Source organism: Canis lupus, chromosome 24 (assembly GCF_011100685.1).
Source record: "Canis lupus familiaris isolate Mischka breed German Shepherd chromosome 24, alternate assembly UU_Cfam_GSD_1.0, whole genome shotgun sequence".
Lineage (NCBI taxonomy): Eukaryota > Metazoa > Chordata > Mammalia > Carnivora > Canidae > Canis > Canis lupus.
In genome coordinates, this window is record NC_049245.1 from 21,889,806 (window position 1) to 21,903,908 (window position 14,103).

Here is a 14,103-nt window from a genome sequence, read left to right on the forward strand (position 1 = left end):
TCCTGCCTCCCTTTCTCTGTTTCTTGAGCACCTGCTAGGTGCCAGGCAGTTTTAGGTTCTGAGGGTGCCACAGTGAACAAAACACAGTCCCTGTCCTCATGCAACTTCATCCTAATGGGAAACACTGACAATTTATGACAAAACAAGTAGTTATATACTATGGCAGGCAGTGATAAGTGTTTTGGAGTAATACAAATCATTCTTCCCCTGCTTAAGGAATACCAAGAAGGTCCACGTGTCAGTGTTACTTCTGTTTAACCTCTGACACCTTCCATTGCCAATTTATAAAATGGGAGTGAATAAAAATCCCCTTCATTGTCTCTCCGTGGGATCAGAAGAAGGCAGAAATCTTTTTTTTTTTAATTTATTCATGAGAGACACACAGAGAGCAGCAGAGGCACAGGCAGAGGGAGAGGAAGGCTTCCCGCTTGGACCTTGATGGGGGACTCAATCCCTGGGATCACAACCTGAGCCAAAGGCAGACAGACGCTCAACCACTGAGCCACCCAGGTGCCCAGCAGGAATCATTTTTAAAATTCTGTTTTCAGCAGTATTGATTGAACCCCTGTCTTGGGCCCAATATCCAGAGCAATTGACCTAGACCCACGGAAGGGGCTGAAAACCATGTGCAGTTCAGCTCAGAAAAGAAGTTCTGTGTTGAAAAAATAAAAAAAGTTCTGTAAGTGCTAGAAAGCAAATCGGTGTGAACCATAGGATTTGGAAGGACCTCAAGAAGAGGCAGGCAGGCGGAATGTGGCTGCCCTTCAGAACAAGAAGGTCCCCTCGAGATCTCCATGCCCAAACCCCTCATTGCACAGCTGAAAACACTGAGGCCCAGAGAGCAGTGAGGAGCTTACAAAGTCAAGAGCAGACCTGATACTAGAATTCTGACCTCCTGCCTCCCTGATTCTAGCTTTTTTATTCTCTCATCAGGCCCTCTGGTAACCAAGCCCTTTCACATCCCTTGCCTTACTTGAATTTCACAATTTTTGTACAGATGGGTTATTACTGTCCATTTCATGGCTGCGAGCTCAGGCCAGAAGAAGGGCAATGCTTTGCCACACAGAAAGTCAGGAGCAAACGTGTGTCTAGAAGCATTCTGGTCTCCATACCACAGCTGTCTCTGGACCCTGAAAAAAACCGTCTCCCCCAGATTATGGCCCCACAAGCCCCAGTAGCACTGCCTCTTTGCCTGGCCTTTGGCTTCCTTCAAGTGCTAGAGGCAGAGCTAATTTTCCCTGCAGCTGCCCTGCATAGAGAAAGAAGGAGATTCATTAAGGATTCCTCACTGAGGGTGAATTTGTCGCCAAACCCAAGATGTTTTGTGTAAACACCTTCTGGTTCAGAAACGCAGGCACAGGCCCTATGAAGGAAGAAAGAACATTTGCCAAAGGAGAAATAGGGCTTAGGAGGACTCCCCGGGGCCTAAATCTCAGGACTGGGTCTCTTCCACACTGGAGCCCAAAGAGGACCAGACCAGGCTGACCCTTGACCCCTGACCCCTGCCAAATGGGCCTGGATGGAGAAAGGTTGAAGTAGGCTCCCAAACTGACTGTGACTGGCCCCTAAAGTCATATGTTTCACTTATGTTTATAATCATCTATTCCACAATATTGACTGTCCTGACCTTGTTATAGGGATTCCACCACGAGCAAAAACCAGACATGGTCCTTGTTTGGTCCTTGTTCTTAGAAACCTTCCAGTCTGGCAGAAGAGACAGATGATCAACACATGAACATGTAAATATATCAAAGGTCAGGTGGACAAATGCTGTGGAAAACAACAGTACTGGACAAGGTGGAGGAAAAATGATGGAGGGGCTATTTGCAATATGGTGGGCAGGGAGGGCTTCTCTGAAGAGGATGGACTGGAGCAGAGATGTGGAATAGATGAGGGGTAAGCCATGTGAATGTCTGGAGGGAAAGTGTTCCAGGCAGAGGGAACAGCCAATATGAATGACCTGAGATGAGGCTTTTGGCAAATTGAAAGAATAGCAAGGCCAGTGTAGGTAAAACAGAATGAGCAAGGGGAAGAAGTAGGAGATGAGGTCAGAAAGGGCATTAGAAGGGGGCATTAAACAAATGGTTCTATAGAAGGGGCTGTAGGTGCCCTGCCCAAATCAGTAAGCTCTCCCTTGAAGTCACCTGTGAACAACGGTGCACAGGCCTGTGGCTTCCTGCTTCTCTCTGCTCACGGGTGTGAGTTGAGTTGGGGGAATGCTGGTGAGCTAAGGCCCGCAGGAGTGACCCTTAACCAAGAAGAGAGAAGAGTTAGTGACTGCATATCCCATCTTCTTTGCCTCTCTGTGGGAGACCCAAGAGGAGGCTGCTACACTCATCCAAGTAAGAGAGGGTGGTCATTGCACCAAGGAGTAGCAGTGGGGGTAGCGGGCAAGGGGGTCATCTCAGGGCCTTTGCACTCATTCCTCCACTAGCCTGGATTAATTTTCTGCCACACCTTTGTACCTGTGTCAAGGTATACCTCCACTTATCAGCTTGGTGTCACCTCTTCCCAAGGGTCAGGAGTCTTCTCTGGGCCCACACAGCTTCCCGGGCATCCCCGATCTCCGTGCTTAAATATTATCTTTTTCTCCAATCATCTCCCTCTCCAGCCATGAGCTCCAGGGCAGAAACCATAACTGCTATGTCTCTAGAGCTCAGAATGGTGCCTGGCACAGAGTGCTCAGCCAATGTTTACGGAATGAAAGCAGAACTTTCTAAAATCCGAAGTAGTCAAAGATGAACAGAGTTAACTCGAGGGTAACTAGTTCAAATTCCAGAAGGAAGCCTGGACTGCCACATGGTCAGAATATTGCAGAGGATGAATCTCTCTGCAGCCTCAGGTGGGGGCTTGGGAGATGGGCCAGGGTCTGGGAGTTGTGGGGGTGATCCCTAACCAGAAAAACCCTGCCTGGTCACACTGGGTATGTCCCCAATCTTTAGCCACCCTAAGGCTAGGCCAAAAGGGACATGGTTGCTGGGACTTTGGTGTTTGGGGACTGGAGCCAACATGAGGAATGCTGTGCCCATTCCGCTAGGATCCCCTTTTACTGTGCACCCTCTTTGGGTGTGTGTTTAGTGACCAGTAATTGCTTCTCTCCTTAGGGAGGACCGCCTGCAGGCTGCTGGAAACTCCTGAGGTGACCTACCTTCCCCCTAAGGTATGACCCATTATCAGAGATATGAAAGCCCACCTTCCCTGCCTGGGATGCTGGTGTGGGTGTGGGTGGATAATTCTGAGGTATAGCTTACACTCCACAGTACCCCTGTGGGATCAGGCTGGATGGAAGCTGCCATTCACATGACATCTGCAAGGGCTGCTTGGCTTCCTCTTCTTCTCCTTCCCTGTTCTGCCTCCCCCTCCCTAAGGTCAAAATCCCCCAAAACCCTCACCTTACTCAGTAAAAGCCAAACTCCTTGCTGCTGAGGCCCACAAGACCCTGCATGCCTGCCTTGCCCCTCTGAGGCATTTCCCATCTCTCTCCCCCTCTGCTCTCCCTCATTGGCTACAAGTGTTGGCTTAAATTTCACCTTCTCAATGAGACCTACCCTGACCACTGTACTGTATTTAAAAATGCAAACCCCGCCCCTCCCTGTTCTCTGATCAACTTCCTCTGCTCTGCTTTTTTTCTCCTTTTTTCATAGCACTTGACACTTTCCAATGTGTTATATAATTAACTTATTTGTATTTACTGTTAAATCTCCCTCTGCTAGAAAAGAAGTTCCACAAGAGCACGAATCTTTGTCTCGTTTGTCAGTGACACATCCCAAATGCCTAGAACGGTGCCTGACCCATAGTAGATGGTCAATAGACATTTTTGAATGAATGAATGAGGAAGGAAGCCAGAACTCTAATTGAGCAGATTCTCTTTGAGGCCAGGTTCTAAACCCCTATGCAGGAGGTGGGTGGTGGGAGCAGCAGATCATGCCAGGACTTGTTGGCTAAGGTAAGGGGATTGGATTTTGTTCATAGTCAGAAGCTACTGGAAGGTTTTGAGCAAATATGGGACATGATTGGGTTTACTTTGTAAAAGCACTCTTTGGCTGTGGGGATAGGGTGGGTTAAAAGGGGGGAGGGGCACAGTCTAGGGAGCTGGGTGTTAAGGATGGGAGGATGGTGATGGGGGCTCAGAGAGGCACAGGACTGTAGCTGCACTGGGCCTAGGAGTAGCAAGAAGCCTGCTCAATGTCCCAATTCTCCAGGCAGCCTGGGTGGTTGCTTCACAGGCTCTGACCTGTGAGTAGTCCAGGCTGGGCCTCCCAGCTGCTGACAACATGCCCCTGTCCCACAGATGGACTGTTTGCTCTCCTGGGTGGTCCACAGCTCCTCCCTCTGCTTCCTTTGCGCCCTCGTGGGTTTGACAGGTGGAGGGGAGGGCTCCACTCCTTTCCTCCTCTGACCCAGAGAATAATCCTTACATTCATTCCATCTTCCTCTGTGCCCTCACTTCATCCTCCCACATCCCCCAGTAACACAGAAACCTGATTCCCGTAGGGCAGATGAAGACACTGAGGCCCGGAAAGGGGATGGGACCCTCCCGAGGTCATGCAGCCAGATGGGGAGCCAGGTGGGGAACCTGTCTTCCAACTCCCCTTGCCCTGATTTCATCAGGCAACAGATGGTCCCATGGCTTGACTTGAAAAATCTTAAGTGACCTCAAAGAGAATGCAAGGCTAGAACATTACAGGCCTCCCTGAACTGGCCTTTGCTATTACCTTTAATGCTAAATCTATTCATTTTAAATTCCAGGAATAGATTCTTCTTACCAAAACTGACAACATTACAGAAAAGATTCAAGTTCCTTTTTGACACCCCTTCCCCTCAACCCAGTTCCCCTTAGAGTCCCAGTTTGAGTGTGTCTTTTCAAAACTGTGATATTCATATAAAGACATAGTTAGGAACCCTGAGAAAATATAGGAGACCATCGTGTGTGTGGTAGGGCAGTAAGGCAGATGGAGGGCACTGCTCACAAATGGATCACTTTGTAGTCTGTTGACTCTTGGACATTTTTGACTGGTATGTTTAGATCACTCTCCTGTTTTCTGACAGTTGCCATGTTTTTTATAATGTAGAAGCACCATATTTCATTTGTTTCTCTAGCTTGCTAACTTAAATTTTACATTGATTTCTTATGCACTGAAGTACCAAGGGTTGAATAGGCCCCACTGCTCAGTTCTTTTTTTTTTTTTTTTTTTTGAGATTTTGTCTCTTTACTCATAGAGACACAGAGAGAGAGAGAGAGAGAGGCAGAGACACAGGCAGAGAGAGATGCAGGCCCCATACAGGAAGCCCGACTTGGGACTTGATCCGGGGTCTCCAGGATCACACCCCAGGCTGCAGGCGGCGCTAAACCACTGCACCACAGGGGCTGCCCCCACTGCTCAGTTCTTAGCACACTGTCAGGAGGTAGTCTGTAAGGATCCTCTCTCATTTGAACTATTTTCTCCTTTTCCTCCCTCTCTCTCCCCCTGCTCAATTCTGACCTCACCATAACTCTCTGATAGACATCCTTAAATATTTGAGAATGCTTACAAAATGCATAGTAGTTGTTTTATGTGCTTATAGGTTTTTAAAAATTTCAATGAAGAGCATGTATGATAAATGCATGACAGTTCATGAACTTTCAAAAAACTGAACACACCTATATAACCAGATCAAACAACAGAATGAGGAGAGCCCCTCCATAGCCTCCCCACAACCAGCCTAAGAGTAACCACCACCCTGACTTCCAATACCAGACATTGATTTTTGTCTGTTTTTGAAATGTGTACAAATGGAATCACACAGTGTGTGTTCTTCTGTGTCTGACTTCTTTTGCTCAACATTTTGTTCGTGAGATTTATCTCTATAATAGTGTGTAGTTGTGGATGGATCACTTACTTTCAATGCTATAAAGTATTCCACTGGTCAAATTACACCACAATCAAACCATTCTGCTGCTATCAGTGGACATATGGTGGTTTCCAGCATGGGGCTGTTACAAAGTGCAGATGTGACCGGTTGTTCGTCTTTAGGTACACACACACGCATGCATTTCTGTTGTGTGTGTATCTAGGAGCAGAATTGCTAGCTATGTCCAATTTTAATAGATACTGATAAACTGGATAAGTATTTTAAATCCAGATAAATATTATTGTGCTATAAGTCATGTTCATTTCCTGCTCCTTTTTTTCCCCCTTCATCTGATATTTCCAGCTCTATCCATCTACTCTGTGTATCTCTAGTTCCTGCCTCCTGGAAGCTCCAGAGAACCCGAGCTGCTTCCCCTGACATTTCACTTGTCCTTTCCCTTGGTTGTGGATGCTTGAGTTCCATTTTTTTCTCCCCATCGATACACACAGAGCCACCCTGATTGCCCTAGCACGCTATTGCTTTGTCATAAGGCATGAATGTGCTTCTTTCCCCTCTAAATACTGCCATGCTCCTCTCCAGAATGGCTGCGCTCATTTATACCCCTACTGGTAATGCACGTCCTCACCAACATGAGGCATTATCCACCTGTGTATGGCTTGTCCATGCAGTGGCATCATATTTACTAAACAGTTCTCTTGTGGGAAGACATTTCAGTTGTTTTCCATCTTTTTTTTCTTAAGATTTTATTTATTCATGAGAGACACACAGAGAGAGGCAGACACACAGGCAGGGGGAGAAGCAGGGTCCCTGTAGGGAGCCTGACGTGGGACTCAAATCCAGGACCCCAGGATCACGACCTGAGCCAAACCCACTTGAGCAACCCAGGTATCCAGTTGTTTTTCATCTTATCAGAAGTCCTACAGGGATGCTTGGGTATCTTAGCAGTTTAGCGTCTGCCTTTGGCTCAGGTCATGATCCTGGGATCCTGGGATCGAGTCCCACATTGGGCTCCCCCATAGGAAGCCTGCTTCTCCCTCTGCCTGTGTCTCTGCCTTTCTCTCTGTGTCTCTCATGAATAAATAAATAAATAAAATAAAATAAAAGAAGTGCTGCAATGACCCTTCGAGCCATGTTTCCTGGTGCTGGTCTTGTGAGCTTAACTTTTGCTTTGCCTCATCTTCCTCCACAATTCTTGAACCCTAGTCTCCCAACACATCCCAGCATTCTCACCTCTCTGCCTTTGCTCAGGCTATGCCCTCTGCCCGGAATATCCTTTGCTTTCCTTCTCCATTTGTTGAGTGCTTACCCCCTTCCCTTAAAGCCTCTCCTAGAAGACACCTTCATCCCACCCAGTCCTCAATCCTCAGGAAGGTCACTCTCCCCTCAGGCCTTCCAGAGAGAATTATACTTTGGTGGACGACCTCTTCCTCTTCCTCCTCCTCCTCTTCTTCCTCCCCCTCCTCCTCCTTCTTTTTAAAGATTTTATTTATTTATTCACATGAGACATAGGCAGAGGGAGAACATGCAGGACTTGATCCCAGGACCCTGGGATCACAACCTGAGCCAAAGGCAGATGCTCAACCACTGAGCCACCCAGGTGCCCCTGGTCCTTCTTTTCTTCTGACATCAGTCATGTTCTTCTTTTGGGCTACCTTTTTTTTTTTTTTTTTTTTTTTTTGCCACTGTTTTGGCTTTTCATGGCCTTGGAGCCCACTGGGGCTAGGGGCTCCATGGGCTTCCCCTCAGGTGCCCAGGACCTCAGGTACCCAGGGGTCTACTGAATGACTGAGTGTGCCCATGACCTAATCGTGCATTGGAGAAAATTAAGGGTCTCGGTCTCTCTCTCTCTCTCTCTCTCCACCCCCCCTTTACCCCTTCCCCTCCTTCTTCACCAACCAGAACCTTTCAGGAGTTGCTCCTTCCACCGGAAAGAGGGTGGAACATGAAGTCAAGACTTTCCCTGTCTTAGCTGGAGATGAGAGGCTCATTTCATCTGTAAAATAGGTGTTAGCATTCACTCATTCGCTCAAGGCAACAGTTATTGAGTGCCTACCCTGTGCCAGGCCCTGGGTATCCACTGATAAATAGGACAGACCTGATCCTGAGTCTTGCAGGCTTTGTCACAAGGATAAGATTGACATTCAGGTATATACTATTCCTAACTGCTCTAAGGCTCAAATGAAAAGCTCAGAACCCAGTAAGATATATTTTAATCTAACCTAAACCAGGGGGTGGAGGTAAAAGAAGCTTTCTTTAAAAAGTGACACTTGGCCTAAGATCTAAGAATGAATGAAAGTAAACTAAGTAAATGAAGAGGCTATGGGTGAAGGTAAGGTAGAGACACTGTTGCAAGCAGGGAGAAGAGCACATGCAAAGGCACTGTGGCAGGGGGGAACATGGAGAAGGCCAGTGTGGCTGGAGCCCAAAGAGAAGGGGAGAGAGGGAGAGGAGATGAAATTGAATGAGTAGGCAGGAGCTAGGTCACAATGGAGGGCCTGATGAGCGAAGTGACATTGAGAAGTGGACTCATTCACTCAATAAGTAATTATTGGACAGCTTCCATTAGCCTGGAGCTGTGCTATAACAGTGGACAAGGCAGACAAGGTCCTTGTTCCCACAGAGCCCACAGTCTGAGGGCAGAGAATAACATCAAGGAGAGGAAGAATGGCTAATCTTTCTAGAGGTCCTACTGTGTGCCAGAAAAGGTGCTGAGTACTTTCCCTATACTCTCTCATTTGATCCTCGCCACTACATATCACGAAGTAGGAAATTTTCTTTGGAAGAGGAAACAGGCTTAGCAAGGTGGAATGATCTCCCCATCTGCAGAGTCTGAGGCTGTTTAACAGTCCATTTTAAAAGCCCTTTTCCAAGCACTTTTACTCAATGCCAGTATGTGTGACAGACATGGATAGAATCCCTACAAAGGGATCTATCTAAATTATAAACACACATACCATTCCATCAGCAAGTGGATTTAGTCTACAGAGATCCAAAATGGTACGTCCACAAAATTATTCACTAACAGATTGTTTTAACAGGCTGGAGACAACCCAATAGCCCATTTTTTAGGAGGTTAGTGAAGTAGATTATGGACCATCCATGCAACGGAATGCTGTGATGCCATGAAAAAGAGCAAGTGCACTGTCTGTGCATTGACATGGAGCCATCTCCGAAAATGCTATTATGTTAACAGAAGACAAAGGACAGAAGTATGTACAATTAAGCTATCCTTTGTTTCAAAATGGTGGAATAGGGTTAGAGATAAGTAGATGGGAGAGAGAGAAAGAGAGAGAGAGAGAGACTGAGAGAAGAAACTTGTCATTGATTGTCTCTGGAGAGGATGGCTGGAAGACAAGGGAGGACAAACGTGTCCTTTTTGTACCTCTGGACTTTGAGCCATGTGACTGTGTCAACTACTCGATAAGTAAATAAATAAACACAATTGTTTGTTTAAAGGACTTTTGGATTCTATAGGAAAGAAAGTGACATTGGAGCAGGGAAGACCTTCCAGGATTATTGAATTGAAGGTGTCTTAGTGACTTCCTTGTTTTACCAATGAGGAAACTGAGGCCCAGAGGTGAGAAGTGAGGTGACTTGCTCAAGGTCACCTAAGCAGGTAATGGCAGACTCAGGACTGTCTGTCACTTGAATTACAGACCTGTGTCCTTTCATGTCACAGCTAATTCGGAATCACTATACCTATGTGCTACGTTCCACTAAGTGCTGGTGAAGGACACAGGCATGACTGCTGCAGATCTTATCCTCTAGACAAGAAACAAATACATAGTATAACATTATGTAGTTAAATGGATAAAAATGTAGTTGTGGATAAAAATGAGGTAGGTGAGGGTATCCCCTCTGAGTGGCAGGAGAAGTTACTAGGAAAATCTTCTGAAGAGGCAGCATTTTAGAGAAAAGAAAGATGGAGCCTTGTGAATCCCAGGGTGGCATTGTGGTAACAAAGCTAGGCAGGGAGGATTAGGTTGGCATGGTAAGAGAATAGCGAAGAGTCAGTGGCTGGAACAGTATGAGGGAGGGAAAGACAGAAGGAGGTGAGGTTAGAGAGGAAAGCAGCAGAGAGACTGTAGGCAGTGCTGGGGACATTGGCTCAAAGTGGGGTAGGAAGCAGTAAGAAGGTTTTGAGCAGAAGGAAACCTGACTAGATTTCTTTTTAAAAGAGGACTCTCGGGATCCCTGGGTGGCGCAGCGGTTTAGCGCCTGCCTTTGGCCCAGGGCGCGATCCTGGAGACCCGGGATCGAATCCCACGTCAGGCTCCGGGTGCATGGAGCCTGCTTCTCCCTCTGCCTATGTCTCTGCCTCTCTCTCTCTCTGTGTGACTATCATAAATAAATGAGAAAAAAAAATAAAAGAGGACTCTCTGGCTAAGGGTGGAGACTGAACATTAGGAGCGAAAGAGGAGCTGCAGGGAGCCCAGTGAGGAGGCTGGTGTGGTCCAGTTGTCCATGAGAGAGGTGACAAGACCGTGGCCTGGGGCCATGGGTGGGAGCAGAGATTGGTCTCCCCATCTGTACAATGAAGGAGTTGGATGACACGGTCCCTTAGGGCCTTTCTGGTTCTGGCATTTTGGTGAATTTGGCAATTTGGTGAATTAGCTCAGCATACACCAAGTACATACAGCCAAGCCTGTTTTCCTTTTCTCACAGTCTCTAGATTTTTCCTTTTGGATTTTGAATCTGGACAGAGCCCAGTGATCCAAGGCTCAGAGCGGGGACTCTTGCCCACCCCCATCACTGCCAGCCTCACTCTGGTCCCCACCTCCCAGGGACAGATGGGTGGGCAGCGGGAGGCAGCTGGGCCTTGGAGCCTGCAGGGCCCCAGGGGAGGGAATTATCTGAGAGTTCATAACCCCTCTCTGCCTTCCAGATCTTGAGTTAAAAGCCCCAAATGTCACAGCCCCAAGGGGCAAGGGTTTGAGGGTGTTGGGAGAAGGGGCAGGATGCTTTCTGTCCTCCACTGCCCACATGGTGGGGTGCATGGGGTGCTGAGAACTCCAGCCCTGGGAGCAGGAAGCCATTAGAGGCTGAAACTGGTGGCCCTCCGGCCATGTCTGACCCACTGACCTATTTACTTGGCCTAAAAAATGTCTGAGCAAAAATGGAGCCAACATTTAAAAATCAAGAGATTGTACAATACAATCCAGATTTCTGGCTTCTCTTGAATAATTAGAAAATCTGACCATACTGACCGCTTATTCCCATATGACAGCATTCGGCAATAGCTGAGCAGCAGCTGTCCTCATTATTATTTTATTTTATTAATAGGTAAATACATTCACATGATTCCAAAAAATTATAAATGGGCTTATAATGAAGTCTCCCTCTTTCATCCTGTTCCTCTTCTGCCCAGTGCCTTCTTCAGTAATCTCATTTTCTTATGTAGACTTCCAAAGTTTCTTTATGCATTTATGACAAATACAAAAATAGATTATTATCCTCCCTTTCACCTGGCTTCACTCCTCCCCCTGCCCACATTCTATCCCTTGCTTGTCCCCGTGGAGCCCCCTCTGTATTAGGAGATGGAGAGATTCATTGCCTTCCTTACTGCCACATGCCATTCTGTTGTCAGAAATTTCATGATTTATTTAGCCGGTCCCCTCCCGATGGGCATTTGGGTCATTCCCAATATTTGCAGTAATAAACAATGCTGTGCCAATTATCTTGTACACAGTTTACAGAAGAACTAAAGGAATATTATTAGAAACTGGTCCAAGCAGAAGGTGCAGTAGGCATGGATTGAGCTTGCAGCTATGATAAAGATTGTTCCTAAGATTCCCAACAAAGCTCAGGCACCATGCCATTGGGGAAAGGAAAGGCTCCCAAATTTATTTCTGCCACTTGCTAGATGTGGGCCTTCTCTCTGGGCCTCAGTGTTCCCATCTGTAAAATGAAAGAGGGACTTGGGAAACTGGAGAAGATCTCAGGGCCTGTCCAGTTCTAAATAGCTGTGGTCTACCTTCTCCTTCCACGTTAGCCACACCCAGGGTCTTCTCAGCCCTGGAATGAGCCTGACTCAGTCCCATTGCAGAGTCTTTGCTCAAGATGTTCTGCACTCCACCCCCACCCCCACTTCCACTAGAACACCCTTCCTGTACTCCCTTATTGATCCTTGTCTGAATCCCTGACCTTTGATCTCAGGCCACTCAGAACACACTGAGTCCAAACCATTCAGGTCAGGGTCCCCCTCTCTAAAGTATCACTGATAGGTGGGACACTCCCACCTGTCCCACACTTCAGACAACCCATCAAATCCTTCTTCTGTCACCACTCCTATTGCCTAAAGTAGAATTCTTGAATGCCAACTCCGCTACTTTCTAACTAATGGTTTTAGGAAAGTGACAGTACCTCCCTGGGTCTCCGTTTCCTCACACAAGAAAAGGGCTGGTTTGAGGATAACATGTGGTAATATCCATAAAGTTCTTAGCACAATTCCTGACACACAGAAGGGCTTGATAATTCTGTGAGTCACTGCCCTTGTCTGGATCACTAATCTGGTTTATGAAATGGGGAGGACAACAGAAGCTATTTCATAGAGTTGATCACTCACTCATTCATTTAATGATGTTTATTAAATGCCTATTGGGTGCCAGGCACAGTGTTGGGCACTCAGCAATTTGTTGGTGAAGAAAATAGATGAATTGTCCCAACTCTTATGAAGCTCCCAGGCAATTCCAAACAGGCAAAGGTAAAAAGATAAATTGTCAGTGTACTGGTGTTAAAAAGGAAAAGACTACACTATCATAGAAGCTCATAATAGGGGAGTGTCAAGAAGACTTCTCTGAGGGATAAGGAGCAGGGCATAGTTGGGTGGGAGATCCAGGAAGGCTTTCTGTGGAAGGCATCACCCTAGCTAATAATTAGCATTAATTATCCTCACCCCATTCCCAAGAGGAAAGCATTGGTTACCCCTCCCCATTTTGCTAAGAGAAATTGAGTGACTGCCCAAGGTCATGGAGCCAGGAAGAGGTGAGTAGGTTTTGAACCCAGGCTTCCTGGCTCTAGAGTCTCAGACATAAAAGCGTGTCATCTACTTCCTGTTTGAACACGTTAATCCTAGAATGTGGATAGGTATAGGAGGTAGAGGAGCTTCCTCCATTGGGGTGGGGCCCAGAGGTGAGAATCTAACTGTCGGGCTCTATCTAGGCAGAGATCCAGACATGTGCAGACCTGGCTGTTGGGGGGTCCAAGGGCAGAGCTTTCCTCTGCCCAGGGCTCTGTGCACTCCATGAGTATCCCTGCTTAGGGCTGTAGAACAGAAAGAAGGAGAAAAGATACTGTTCCTGACTAAATCACACTGGGATTCAGACTCCCCTCCAGCCCAACTCACAAAAACTCCCACTAGTCTACACATGCCTGGGGATAGAGACTGTTAGCTTTGAATCCAGCATTGAAAACTCCCTTAATCCCTAATTCTTCCTTCTCTGTTTTCAGCCTTGGGCCACAGCTGGCACTCCAACCTCCTGAGCATTGCTGGGACTGAAACAGTCCCTGGACACGAAAGGGATGCTGAGCTATAGGACTGCAGATGGCTGCTCCTTCCTGATCCAGGGCAGCTGTCACCCTTCCGCTTCCCTTCCGAGCTACTCTGAAGCAGCATGATCCTCAAACCTCCTCTCGCCTCATCTTCCTTCTTCCCTTTCCATCAAACTCTCCTTCTCCCCTTATGAGACAGCAAAGCTGGCTCTAGAGCCTCATGAGGGCTTGAATTTGGCTCTAGCACTGATTAACTGTGTAACTCCAGACAAATGAATTAGATTCTCTGTGACTCAACTTCTTCATCTGTAAACTGGAAGGAAAAAAACATAAACTACCTCACAAATTGTGAGGATAAAGCGAGTTGGTAATTGTACAGTGATTCCAGTGTCCCAGGCAAAGAGAAACCGCTACATGAGTGTTTGTGCAATAAATGCCCTGATACATCCAATCTGAGCAAAGGGGTTGTGGGTGAGCTGGGGTATCCAGGATGCATAAGCAACCCTTCCTCCTCTCCTAGATTACTGTTATATTCTCTATCCGGCTTCTCCACCCCCAAGCTGTTTCCCAGTGAACATTTCTCTCCTCTGGCTGGCTGCAGGGGCTTCTTTCCAAATCCTGACTTGATCACATTTGTCTCTTGCTCAAATTCTGCAGTGGTTTCCCATTGCTTCCTGAATAAAGTGAATCTCCTGGACTTTTAGGATCACATCCCTCAGAACTCTTCGGGTCCACCTTTCCCAGCTTTCTACCTCCCTG

At 47.0% G+C, this 14,103-nt stretch overlaps 1 long non-coding RNA gene across 1 annotated transcript; it reads left to right on the forward strand.

Annotated features, from left to right (window-relative positions):
- Positions 1-453: 453 nt before the first annotated feature.
- LOC111092193 lies at positions 454-13,911 on the forward strand. Its single transcript, XR_005377371.1, has 3 exons — positions 454-2,842; positions 3,105-3,160; positions 13,303-13,911. It is a non-coding gene; the product is annotated as an uncharacterized LOC111092193 (long non-coding RNA).
- Positions 13,912-14,103: the final 192 nt, after the last annotated feature.